This window comes from Protopterus annectens, chromosome 5.part1, assembly GCF_019279795.1.
Source record: "Protopterus annectens isolate FY-2018-M chromosome 5.part1, PAN1.0, whole genome shotgun sequence".
Lineage (NCBI taxonomy): Eukaryota > Metazoa > Chordata > Ceratodontiformes > Protopteridae > Protopterus > Protopterus annectens.
The window spans coordinates 332,293,106-332,305,061 of record NC_056736.1 but is presented as its reverse complement, the minus strand read 5'-3'; positions in this window follow the sequence as shown (position 1 = coordinate 332,305,061).

Here is an 11,956-nt window from a genome sequence, read left to right as displayed (position 1 = left end):
GATTCTTGTAGTCAGTTCCTGTGCTTTTTTCTATGTCACAAATTTCTTCTGTAACATTAGAAAGGGTTTCACTGGCACTCTCTCTTCACGAGCTTTATTGCCACAAGAATAAGAAGCAGAGTCCCCTTCTGCTTGCTGGCTCACTTTTGGTTGGATATCATTTTGAATTTTCTCCTTAGCCTGTTTTATATAAAAAAAATGTCTTTGATCCTCCAGGAATAAATACTCTGAAGACAGGTAGGTACAGCATAGTGAATCTCACACCTGCCTTTCACCATTCCCTGATTGCGAGGATAAATTTGCTTTGCGTTTGACTGATGTACAGTGAATAATCATTTTCTACAAGTACTCTGCTGTCTCTGCTTTTAATAGTTTTGCCTTCTGCTACAGTTTTGTCTGGATCAGCTCTTTCTGTTGGCATGATTGCATCCTTAATAATATAGGTCTTAGCTGTCTTCTCATGGCCAGGTTTGGAGCATACACTCTTTATGCCCTTTCAGTTAACATATCCTACTGTGGAACACCAGTCCATTTGTGCTTTCATAAAATTAATAGTCTGTTCTTTCCATTTGCTCTGGTACAGCAGAAAATCCCATGTTTTCTCTGTGTGAGCTGTCATCCAACTACTAATTTATTTATTGACTGGGAAAGTCCAACTGGGACAGAAGCCCATTTTTAGTGGAGGCCAGGGGAGAAAAGCTCCACAAACACATTATGATTACAGAGTATGTTACAAGAATTTACAGAACAAAACAGTACAATTTAACAAAATGAGAACCAGATTACTAAATTGTGGGGAAGTTACAATATCAGAGAGAAAAACAGAGTAATTTACAAGATATATTTATTTATCATTTTATTTATTTAACATTTCTTTTACCAGGAAAAATCCAACTGGGCAACAGGTGTCCATTTTCAGTGGAGTCCAGGGGAGAAAAGCTACGAGGAAGTAACAGTGTGAATACACAAATTAGATAACAAGAAAGCTAGACTATAGGTAAAAAAACAGTTAAATGCAAAAATAATGACATAGTACAGTCAGAAGGTTACATGTCTACAATAACAGTACAATCCATGTAAATACGATACTCAGGAGTAGGTCGATATTTGTACAGTCAGGAGGTTACATGTCTACAACAGAAGTACAATCTGTGTAAATAAAATACTCAGTACAGTCAGGAGGTTACATGTCTAGAATAACAGTACACTCCATGTAAATAAGATACTCAGGAGTAAGTCGATATTTGTACAGTCAGGAGGTTATATGTCTGCAATAACAGTACAATCTGTGTAAATAAGATACTCACAAACTACAGTCAGGGCGTTACATGTCTGCAATAACAGTACAATCTGTGTAAATAAGATACTCAGGAGTAGGTCGATATTTACAATATTTGCAAGAAGTACATTGCAGGTGACAGTATGATGTATGCATTGGAGGCTTTAGCAGGTAGTCTGCCTACAGAGCAGTGAAGATTCATGGGGGGGGCCTTTGCAGTTACAGAGAGGGTTAGCAATGAAGTGTGGTCTAAGGAGGCCTTTGAATGTGCTTGTGTGATTTTGTAGCCTGAGTTCAGGTGGGAGGGTATTCCATACTTTTGCAACCTCATGGGAGAATAGGGCTTTTCCAGAGTTGTTCTTACATGGATTGACTTCAATCAGGGATTTGTTACTTGATCGTAGTTCCCTGGAGGAGTTGTAAAAGTTTAACATGTCAGCTAGGGCAGTTTGATAAGCTATGATATGTTGGTGGTAACATAGCAGGTTTGGAAATTCTAACCAGTGTAGTTTAAGTAGGGATTGGCAGTGGTGAGAGTGTGAGCTACTATTGACAGCGAACCTAGCTATTTTGTTGTAGCAAGTGCAGAGTTTGTTCAGGTCAGTTTTAATGTTGGTAAGAACTGGCGAGGCGTAAAGCAATGTTGATAAGAGATGAGTTCTGGCTATTGTGGTTCTAGACTCAGGGGTTAGGAACTGTTTGCAATGATAGAAGCAACCTAATTTTTTGTGGACTTTAGAGATAATTTGTGATATGTGGTTTTTTTTTTGTACTTAAGTTGTTGATCATTTGTGATGCATAGCAGTTTGGCCTCATCTACTGGGATGATGAGGGTGCTGTTCGCTGATAGGATGGTGAAGGTGGGGGCACAGTGTTTAGTTGGGTGGAATAGCATTAGCTGTGTTTTTTAGGGGTTTAATATCAGTTGGTGGTTGTTTAGCCAGTTCTCTACCTCAGTGAAGGACTCTTGGGCTATACTTTGTAGTAGATGGATGTTGGGTGCTGAGCAGATTAGGGTTGTGTCATCTGCATACTGGACAATATTGGCTTTAGTGGTTGCTAGGTGGAGATTATTTGTAAATATGTTGAAGAGAAGGGGGCCAAGGATTATGCCTTTTGGGATGCCACGTGACAGGGAGTGAGGGGGATAGGGAGTTGCCCTATTTGACATATTGTGAGTGGTTGTTAGGTAACTTTTAAACCATTGTTGGGTGGGGTTATTGAGGTTGAGTTCAGCGAGACCAGTAAGGAGCTTGTTATGGGAAACTGTATCAAGTGCCTTGAATAAGTCTAGGAAGGTGGCAGAGACCAGTTTCCTTTGGTTTCTGTGTGAGTTTATGGTATTGGAGAAGTTGATTAGGTCAGTGTTGGTGCTATGGGATGGTCTGAATCCATGTTGGGTTTTGGACAGCAGGTTGTTGGTTAGTAGGTGGGTAAGGAGTTGGTGATGGATACAGTTTTCTAGAATTTTTGAGAGAGATGATAGGATTGCAATGGGATGGTAGTTAGAGAGGTCAATAGAGGGGCCTCCCTTGTGGAGGGGAATGATATATGAGGTTTTCCACAAGGATGGAATATTGCACATTGAAATAGATCTATTAATGAGTAGGGAGATGTGGTAGGCAATGGCCTTAGATGCAACTTGGAGATACTGGGCTGGGAGATGGTCGGTGGCTAGGGTGGTAGGTTTGAGTTTTGCTAAAAGTTTTTGAATGGTTGATGTTGGTACTGGATTAAGTGAGAAGGGGGTGGATTTAGTTTGGCAGTTTAGGGATTGTGGTTGGGTTGTGGGTGATATATCATTTAGTAGTTTGTATGGAAGAGGTAAAGTAGTTATTGAAGCCTGAGGCTATGTTAGTGTCAGTACCTTTGATGTCTGGAGGTGGTGTAGTGTTTTTTTCTGGGCTGGACGATGTTATTCACTGCAGCCCAGAATTTTTGTGAGTTGTTGCTGTGTTTCCTTTGTAGGGAAATATAGTGGTTTTGTTTGTCCAACCTGACCTGCTTTTTTGATTTATTTCTAAGTTCAGAAAAGGTTTGCCTAGTTTTGGGTTTTTCCCAAGTTATCCAAGCTTTGTCCCTAGCCTTGAGTAAGATCTTTGTAGTTTTGTTTATTAGCCAGGGGGCAGGGTTACTGCATACTGTTATTTTCAGTGGGGCTAGTTGGTTTAGAATCTCTAGGAATTTGGAGTTAAAGTATTCTACTGCATTATCCAGGGGGAGGGTTTTTAGGGGAGCCCGGTTGCAGGATTTTAGGGTTTCCGAGATTTGTTCTGAGGAGAAGATTTTTGGGAGTGGGCTTGTAACAGGGAGAGTGGGTTGGTATTTTTCAGTTTGCGCCGAAGGAGGAAAATTGGGTTATGGTCACTGAGGGAGTCGGGTAGTATCCCGCATAGGTGGGCAGTGTTGGGCTGGTTAGTGAGGAACCAGTCCAAGGTGGATTCACGTTTGGTGGTTTTGTCAAATCTTGTGGGAGAGTGTATGAGATGAGTAAAGTTATATAGGTTTATGTGGTTAGTGGCTGTTGATGAATGTATACTGTTTGAGTCAATGTTGACATTGCCTAGGACTACAGTTTCTTGGGAGAGGGAGTGGGAAACCCAGTGGAGTAAAGATTCTAGGGTCCTAAGGTTATCTCCTGGTGGTATATAGATGCTGAGTAGGTTTAGTTGTTTGTGCTGGTTTAGGAGGAGTTTGGTGAATAAGGCCTCAGCATTTTTGAAATGTGGAGTTTCTTTTTGAAGGAGCTGAACTTTTAAATTGGATTTGTAAAGAAGGGCGATTCCACCACCTCTTCTGTGAGCTCTATCTACTCTTACTATATTAAAGCCAGGTGGGGTTATAGAGTTATCTTTAATATGGGGTTTAAGCCATGTTTCTGTAATCACCATAATATCTGGGTTGTATGTAGAGATGGCTCCACGTTACTGTTCTATTTTATTCATGATGCTATGAATGTTTAGGTTCAGTATGAGTATATCAGTGGGTTTGTGCTTAAATGGGAGGTTGGGGTTGGATATGGTATGGGGGATTTTTGTTGGGCCGGGGTTGTAGTGGATGTCTCCTCCTAGTAGTAGTTGGGTTGCAATGCTGGCAATGGTTTTAAGGTAGAAAACTGTTAAGAAGTGATGTTTGAGGTTGGGGTGTTTTTTGGATTGTGAGGTATAATGGATTGGAGAGGTGAGTTGAAAGATTAAAAGGTAATGGATGACTGGTTGTGTGTTTGTAGGTCTGGAGGGGTTACTTATGGTGTGTGGTAAGGTTGGGGATTTGATGCAGTGCATGATGTTGAGTGGGTGGTGATATGTGGTACTACTGGAGATTATGAAGGAATAAATGGATAGAGAAGGTAAGAGTATTGGGATGATGTGGCTGTGGGAGTGTGGGGTTAGTGTCATGGTGTCTGTGAGGTCTATATATTGTAGGGTTGTAGATGGGTGGAGGAGGTGAAGGGGTGTGTGCAGTGTGTGGTTTGTTGAAAAAGAGGGGGTGATAGGTTAATGGAGTGTGGGTGTGGCCTAATTGTGTTGAGTTGTATTGCAGAGATTGCGTGATGGGTGTTGCAGGTGAGTCAGGAGATGTGGGGTAAGTATAAATCTATGAGTACAGGGGTGGGTGGGAATGGGGGTAGGGTAGGGGAGCAGTGTGAGCCCAAAGGGCGAACAGAGCGGGGCCGCACCGATCAGTACACAGGTTGGTGACTGCAGAAAACAATCTGTAAGCCTTTTTCAGCAGACTGTGTTTTTGGAGGGGAGAGAGATATGCTGGGGTTAATTGAATGGGTAGGTCTGCCAGAGACTAGGTAATTAGTGCTAAATTTCCAAGGGTCAAGTAGAACCAAACCAAGTTGTAGGAGATGAGTGTGCTGGAGTGATTTGGAGGGCAGATGGGGAACAAGTAGCTAGGGGGGGGCTGTCATAAGGGTCTTAGGCTGGCTTAGTTTATTTTGGGTAGCTGATAGGGAGCAAGTAGCTAGGGGGCTATGGTAATGGTCTTGGGCTGACTTAGTCTGGGTAGCTGATAGGGGTGGAGGGGTCTTTAAGCTAGAAAAGAAACACTTTTACCACTGCCAATCCTGCTAACAATTAATGTGTGTGAAATTAGCCTTTTTGTTTGAAATAGGGAGCTTGGATGGTCGTTGCTTGTAGGCTGGAAACAGGAGGTGCTTGTTGGGACTTGGTGCCTGATTTGGTATTTCATGTTATGCTCTATATTCAGATGGAGAGAAGTCAGAGTTAGGTAGGGTTATTGTAAAAGCAAGAGACTTAAGCAAGCTGTAATGCAGATAATAGGCAGAGGACAGTGCTGTGGGAGGTTTGCGGTACACTTATCAGATGTGAGGGAAGTGAAAAAGAATTTACATTGCGGTATATTCAAGCCGCAGTTGGGAATATACTAATGCACAATAGTATGCCTTTCCAGCCACTAAGTGGTGCTGTTGAACAAGCTATAATGTAAGTTAACAGAGACCAGACCAAGTACAGGCCAGCATTCCACTTAAAATAGATAAAGGATAGTAGAACGTAGTCCCTGAATGTTGTGGGACAGAGCTCTTGTGCCCTTGAGTGAACGTGCTACTCAGTATTGAGCTACACAAAGTGAGAATGCAAATAAATAAAATAAAACTATATATACATATACACATGCATACACACACACACACACATATATATATATATATATATATATATATACACACACACACACACACATACATATATATATACACACACACACACACACACACACACACACACACACACTTTTTTTCTTTTGTAAATATTTAAATAGCTTGAAAGTTAAGAAAGAAAAAGATAACTAGGGGGTAGTGTTAGGTTGAAAGAATTAATAAGGGAAAGAAAAATCACTAGTGGTGCAGTTTTAAAGTGGTGAGGGGTTAGAATGATAGTTAAGGTTAGTGAGATTTATAGTAAGAACAGAGTTGTTTAAAGTAACTTATAGATCAAAAAGAGTTTCCTACTGGTTTTGATGGGTAAAGATTGGAGTAAGCTAGGGGAAGGCTAAAGGAGAGTAGGATGTTTATCTGGTTTACCATGATAAGGTCGAATGCACTAAGATCAAACATGCATTTGACCGAAAAATAACATCTAAACCTAAAACATCAAAATAGAGGAAAGTCAAAAATAGTTTGCACGATAAAGTACATTCCCTAATTTCAACATTCCCCTCTTCCAGACACGGCAGTTAGCTCACCTCTACTACTTTGAAGGGGCTACTTCCCTGTTCCTCACTGAAGCACGACCTCCCTTCGCAGTCTCTGTACGTCACTTTTCCAACTAACCTCTTAACTCTCGACTAACCTCTTTTGACCACTTGGCATTTGATTTCCTGCCCCTTAGGAACCGTGAGTTCGCACATCAGCCATTTGACATCCTGCAGTCCAGGTAAGTGATATCAATCCTGTTTATCTATCTGGATAGATGCAGGGGCAGAGTTTAGTATTTAGTAGGTAGTTCTTTAGGGTAATTTGTTGAAGCAACTAATGGTGTTTATGCTGGTTGGTAGTGAGTTCCATAGTTTAGTGACAGTGTCTGAGTAAATACAGTGTCCACCTCTTTTATTTGGTACATGAACACTTATGAGGAGTTTATTTTCAGAGCGAAGGGTTCTGGTGGGCTATAGTATATTAAAATGTTCTTAAGGGCAGGGCAATTTTATGTGCTATGGACAGTTGAATGAGGTTAAGATGATGTGGAAATTCCAGCCAGTTTAATTCTTTTAAGGCTTGGCAGTGATGTGAGTCCTATGAGCTGGCTGTGGCAAATTTCGTGATTTTACGTTAGCAGGATTGGAGCTTATTTTGTAGAGATTAGTGCAGGTTACTGAAAATGGGGGCACCCTGTAATAGGGAGGGGAGCAAGCAAATGTTGGCGAGTGCTTTTTTGGTGGTGCTGTCCATGAAATGCTCGTCTGTATAGGGCTCCTAATTTGCATTGAGTTTTTTTAATGACATTGTCAATATGGTATTCAAATGTAAGTTTGTCAATGGTAATAGTTTAGCATGGGATACTAGTTTAATTTTTGTGTTACTTTGGGAGAAAACATGAAAGTATGAGCCAGGTGAGAGGGGTTTTGCTGCAAAGAGTAGAAGCTTTGTTTATTTGGCATTAAGGAGTAGTTGTGATGTGGTCAACCAGGCTTTGATTGTCGTGAAGGTATCTTGGGTTATTTGTTGTTGGTGTTGTAGGTTATTTGAGAAGGAGATGATGGTAGTATTATCTGCTTATTGGATGGAGGTGGTGTAGGTTATTTGAGGGAGGAGATGATGGTAGTATCATCTGCATATTGGATGGAGGTGGTGTAGGTTATTTGAGGGAGGAGATGATTGTAGTATCATCTGCATATTGGATGGAAGTCGTGTAGGTTATTTGAGGGAGGAGATGATGGTAGTATCATCTGCATACTGGATGGAGGTGGTGTAGGTTATTTGAGGAGGAGATGATGGTAGTATCATCTGCATATTGGGTAATAGAGCTAAGAGAACAAGCAGTGTGAAGGTTGTTGGTAAATATATTAAAGAGTAAAGGTCCAAGTGTGGACCCTTGTGGTACTCCAGTTTGGTTGGTTTGGTATTCTGGTAGAGTATTTTGCCATTTTACACATTGTTGCCTGTTGGTGAGGTAGCTATTACACCATTGGTGGGTGGGTGGGCTGCAGCCAATATTAGAAAGGTGTTGTAGAATTTTTTTGTGTGATACTGTATTGAAAGCCTTTGACAAGTCTAGTAGTAGTACAGGAGTAATATTACCCGAGTCAATGGATCTCTGTACCATATCCCTGAAGGAGACAAGTGCAGTGCTTGTGCTGTGTGAGGGGTGAAAACCATGTTGGGTGGGGGTGAGTAGGTTGTTACTTGTGAGATGCTGAAGTAAAGTAATTGTTTATGGATGCACTTTTTCAAGGAGTTTGGATAGTAAGGAGAGGACAGAGATTGGACAATAGTTAGAGGGTTCATTAGAGTTACCTCCTTTGTGAAGTGGGGTGGTGATGCATTTTTTCCAGAGTTTGGGGACATAGGATTTTGTAACTGAGTGGTTGATCAGAATGCTAATAGGCTATGCTATGGTCCTAGCAGCGAGCTCCAAGTATTCTGGTGGGAGGTCATCAGAGGAGAGAGAGCATGGTTTTAATTTTCTGAGGAGTCTCTGAATTTCTGTGGTTGGTATTGGTTGTTGTGAGAAGAGGCTAGATGGTGTAATATTGCTTTGGCGAAGGGGTGAGGAATGGTCTATGAGGGGAGGAGAGGATCTTTCTAAGTGAGGACTGCTTTTGTGGGATAGAGGAGAAGGGAAAAAGGAATTTGATAAGGTGAGGGTAGAGGGAGAGGAGTCTGTTATTATTTTGTGTATGCAGTTTATAAAATGTGAACTGAGCATAGTGGCTATTTATAATGGTGTTTTTTTCTGGGCCTGGTGATGGGTTTTATTTGGTGCCAGGGTAAAGATATAGGTGCTTTTCCAGAATTGTTTTGGGTTATTTCTATGATTACTCAGTTGGTTAGAGAAGTAGTTTCTCATCAGTACATACTAGCTTTTTAGCTTTGCTTTGTAACTGTTTGTATCTAAGTAGAATACATTCATTATTGGTTTTATGCCATTCTTTCCAGGCCTTGTACCCATTTTGTAGTAGCTGTTTAGTGGCCTTTGTTAGCCAGGGAGCATGGTTTGATTTTACACTCTCAGTATGAGGAGGGGCTAGGTTGTTGAGTGTGTCTAGGAATATCTTATTAAAATAGTGTAAGGCTTCATCCAATGGGAGAGTTTTTAGTAGGCGCAAGTCTGAGAGTTTCAGAATGTTGATAAAGTCTTGTTGTTCAAAACGTTTTAGGTTTCTGATGGCTTTATAGTTATGAGATTTGGATATATGTGGAGTGGATCTATAAGTGAAAACAGGTAAGTGATCGCTGAGTATATTGGGTAGAGTCTTTGGATTTGAATGGATCTAAAACTAAGATCCGGTCGAGGGTGGTTCCTGGTGTATTGTTGTTGAGCATTCTGGTACAGCTGTTGACAAATTGGGTGAACTTGTAGAGGTTTATGCTGTTTGTTAGGGAGTCAGTTATTAAGTCTTGCCAGTTGATGTGTACATCTCCCATAATAATAGTTGCATTTTAGATATTTTCTGACATCCAGGCAAGGATGTCAAGAGTTTGGATATTTTGTCCTGGTGGGATATACAGACAGACTATGCATAGCTGTTTAGATTTGTTAATTTGCAGGTTTCCTAGTAGGATTTCAGCATTTGAAAATGATAGGAGTGTTTTCTGGAAGGGTAGTATTGCGAGACAGTCAGCATAGGTTAGGGATACTCCACCTCCTTTTTTGTTGGTTGTATCTTTCCATAGTATGTTATTAACCTGGGCATGTTATTTCAATATATTGGATTTGGGGTTTTAGCCAGGTTTCGGTGACTGCTAAGATGTCAGGGATGTTTTGTGTTAGCCAAGCATGGAAGCCTGTAATTCTGTCAGACACTATGAATGTTTAAGGTTGCTAAGAGTAGATCTTTAGAAACTGGAGTTTGGTTGAGTGTAGTTATGCCTGAAGGTCTTGGGTTGGAGTGGATGTCACCACATAGGGATATTCTGTTTTGGTTGTTAAGGCAGTGTTTTGGAAGAATATTTTTTTTTGTTATAGGTTGCTAAGTAGTGGTAGATGTTTTTATTTATGGTGGTATAGGGCAATATTTTTAGTTTTGATAGATGAATGAAATTGTATTTGAGTAGGCTGGGTGAGATATTATGGAAGCTGTTTAATGGTACATCACTGCATAGGGGAGTTGTAGAAGTACTAGCTGTAGGGTGAAATGTAGACTTGGGGGAGGTAATAAGAATTAGTAGGCTAAGGGCAAGAGTTACAAACAGATTAGGGAGAGTGGAGTATTTACTGCTTGCCATACTTGTAAAATGGATTTAGGAAGGTTTTCGAGTGTGGAAAGTACTGTTATCGGTGGAGATAGGGGAGGAGGCTATTGAAGAGGGGGAGGGTACAGTCAGAAGTGGATTGTGTGAGCAGGTGAAAGTTGATTGGAGAGGGTGGAGGTACTGCTAAGTATAAATCTGGGGGCTGCAGGGGTATGTGGGAAAGGGGGTGTAGAGTAGGGGAGCTGAGTGAGCCTGAAGGGTGAATGGAGCTGGCAGAGCCAGCCCAACAGCTGCTAAGAAAAAAAATATATCAGTGAGACTTGAAACTGAAACTATGGAACAGTAAGTAAGTGAGAGCTGTGACTGCTAGTTTTTGGGGGTGCTTTTGGTCTTGCAGCAGTATAAGTAGTATAAGCTGTTGTAATAAAGAATTAGGTATTAACCCACAATGTGCAGTATATCTTGAATGCAAGGACTTACATGAGGATGATTACACACTAGGGGTGACAAAGCCACTGTGGGATTTGAAAAAAGGGAAAAAAATGACACCCTGGGTTTATAATACCTCAGGATATCCAATACAGTACAAGAACTGAGGGGGGGGGGACTACAGGGAAAGGAGATGGATAGCCAATGGGTAACTGAACTCTGCAGACACTGTGAAGTGCAAGAGGATTAGAAACCAATGAGTGAACCTTAAGAAAAGGTATACTACTTTGCACAATCATTAGACTTTATACAGTTCAAGTAAGGCAAGTGTAGACATTATCTAATGCTATCTTTTGAAACAGCTCTTCTTGAAAAGCCTCATATTCAGCCAGGCTTTTCTTCATTTCAGCCTCTGATTTTTACAGTTTTATTATTTCATCTGTTTAACTAGTGAAGGCTTTTTTTCTATTTTTCCCAGCCTTTTTTATTTGAGTTGATGTAGTCCTTCAGTGTTTCATTTATTTCAATCACCTCAGGTACATTTGATTTATTTTTTTCCTCTAAATTTCTGGAAGCCATCTTGAACCAAAGCTGAAGTTTGAACTGCTTTTTGCTGAAAACCTACATCCTCCTCCTCAGCCAGTGTTTTCTCTTGACAATTTCTTTCACTTCTCCAAATTTCTTCTTTACTGGCATCTAGACAGTGTATGTAGTACCCAGTAAATTAATTTTACCCAAATATCAGCTTCAGTGACACTCCTTTTTTATCAGTTTCTATTTTCACACTACGAGAGCAGCCATCATGAAGTCCCTGCTGATTATAGCCTTGACCGTAAATGTCTTTTTTGTCTGCTGCTTCAGCCATTTATCTTTGTCCATAGGATGAAGAGTCCAAATGATACAAGGGGAATCTTGTAGTCAAGTCTACATAGGAAGACCCCAATGGTGTACCATCTGTTCCGAAACAATTTTTCAGTGAATGGGCATGCTTGTTGGATACTCACAAGACTGACAATGTTGTTGCTGAAGTCTGAAACTAGACGAAAGCCCTTAATAAACAAGGATACTTGGATTAGTAGATTATTGCTGGTGGTCTGTTCTTGATGCTTCGTTCATCCGTTTGTGAATTCTTTATGGCTGCCTTAAAAAATCTACTTCAGTGAGTCCTGCTGTCCTCCCTCCTAATGGAGAGTCCAGAATGATAGATTTGGGAGGTGATTTGCATGTTTTCCAAAATCACATTGAGACTGAAATTGTCACACATGTTATACTTATAGTTGGAACTGGCTGCTGAGATATTCTAATTGTTGGAGATGGTGGCTGAAGGCTTGATTAGGTTGCAGTCATGGATAGTAACTGTTGTC